Below are 2,385 nucleotides of genomic sequence, written 5' to 3' on the forward strand. Positions count from 1 at the left end.
AACTGAGAACAAATAACAAGACAGAAAAAGAGTAAATGCAGGAAGAAGCACACTAAGAGACCTCTATCTCTTGGTGACACCAAGAAGGGAAGGGGATCCCAATGGAGGGAGGGAGGGAGAGAAGGAAGGAGAGAGGGAAGGAGGGAAGGAGGGAAGGAAGGAAGGAAGGAAGGAAGGAAGGAAGGTTGGTTTTGTAGAGGCAGGAGAAACAAGGGTTTGTTTGTTTTGTGACTATTATAGCGCAAAGAAAATCTAATCAAGGTTTGCTTCATTCAACATCAGCCTACTAACTGATGAAAATATCCATACAGCACAAAAAATAGTTCCAAGTACTTCTCAAGAAAGCCTTGACAAAAGAGCTGGCAGGGTCATTGCAGAAATGGATGCAACTTTGGAAAAAGTTTTTGAGTTATCAGCAGTGATTTTCAAAATAAGCATTGCAGCCAACAGGGTAAACTCATTGGAAAATCTGTGCACTGCACTTTAAAGTGCTGTTTACAGCTGTGGACAATCTGGTCCTGGGAGAGAGAAAAGCCATCAGCAAAAGGCTACTGCTGGAGCAGTATGAAATTTAGCCAAAAAGTCTGCTTTTTCCATGAGTGGAGCTAATGCCGGAAAGTTTAAAGAGGCCTTATCACCTTCATCTCTGCTCCATGTGTGAAAACGAGTTATGACCTTCCACCTGCCCACAGCATAGGCAGACTCCCTCTTTCTTTGGTTTTACAATAGTGTTTTCCTACTTTTTGTACTTGTTTTTCTCTCCTCTGTTGTGGGAAAGACCCACGTGGACAAGAGAGGAAATTACTGGACAATAAAGGGGAAACAATGACACTGACAGCAGTCAGAGCTATAAAAAGCACCAAGTAAACACAAAGGAAAAATATTTTTTCCCTTCTACCCTTGTTTGTCAAGCCATTAGAGCTGTGACTTATTTTCAGCCAAGGAGGGGAGAAGGCAATGTTTACAGCTGGTAACAGCACTTGCTTTTCAGACTGTGTCCTCTTGAAAAGTCATAACCTGAACCAAGCAAGGACATGAGTAGGCCGAGAGCCTATACAGGGGAAACACCTTGGCATACTGCTCTCCAATCCAACACTGCTGTGACTTCAACTTAAGGGTTTGCTAGAAAAGCAAACTTGGGGTTTGATAAAGCAAACAAGGGTTTGATAAAGCAAACTCAGAGTTCAGCATAAGCTGGCTTATTTGCGACTGCTAAATCATGCTCAACACCTTAAAAATGCATTGCTACATCCATACCATTCCTCTTGTCCAGGGAAATCAGAAGTTCAGAGAGAGCAGAATTACAAGCCTAACAGTCAACAACACTTGACTGCAGTCAAAGTGGCAGTCTCTACTGCAGTCTAAATGTGGCAGAACTAAGACTAAATTATGTGCAATAAAAAGGTATTTGACAGCTTTTGTTTGCAGGTCTTCATTAACCTCACAGGGAGCTGAATTTACTTCCAGTACCACAAGAATTGACACAAGCCTTTTGGACACTCAAAAGCCATCAGATCCCAGTGATAATCCTTATTCCCCACTGCATTCTTTCCACTTCAGCAGTTTAGTTTTCATTTTCTAGGTGCATAATCTGTCACAGGGAATATTCCTCCACCACAGGACTTTTCAAGGTCCAACCACTTCTCGTAACTATCTACTACCATGGATCTTGCTTCCCTTCTCCGCAGTTCTATCTTAGTTGACGGGTAAGCCTCCAGGTTCCAATTGAGCCTGAGGTTGGTTGAGGCACTTGCCACTTTCCTAAATTCAGATGCAAGTAACAGTTTCCTGGAGACAGACAGTCTTAAGGCAGGTCACCCACAGGGTTTAGCTGAGAAGTCTAATCCATAGCTTGAGGAGCCCCTCTGGGACCATCAGCCATCACAGCACATCACCACAGAGCTACACATTTCAGGATTTTGGCTGCTGAAGTAGAGGAATCTCATCAAGAGAGCGATTACCAGCCAGCTAAAGAGAAAACTTCTCAGGGAACAGCTACAAGCCAAAAGGCTCTCTGGGGTGAGTTATGTACAATGCAAGCTCAGTTTGACCCACTTTCCCTGGTTGTGGTACTCCTTTACTCACAGTAAGAAATAAATTTTTATCTCTTCCTCAGACCTGCAAGGAAAACTCAACTATGACTACAGTGCATATGGATCACAGTATTCCAAGTCAGGTAGCAATGCACCTGATGTGGGAAGCAAGTGTGCCTCTCTCCCAGTTATGTTACTGCACAGTGACAATGCTTGAGAGACAGTGATCCTAACACACGGGATGGAAAGGCAATGCAAGTGAAGCCTTTGGGAAACAAAAGCTGCTAGAGAAAAAAAAAGGCAGATGGAAAAAACAGAACAAGATGCCTACAGCTTGTGGGAGAAGAGTGAG

Source organism: Geospiza fortis, unplaced genomic scaffold (genome assembly GCF_000277835.1).
Source record: "Geospiza fortis unplaced genomic scaffold, GeoFor_1.0 scaffold41, whole genome shotgun sequence".
Classification (NCBI taxonomy): Eukaryota; Metazoa; Chordata; class Aves; order Passeriformes; family Thraupidae; genus Geospiza; species Geospiza fortis.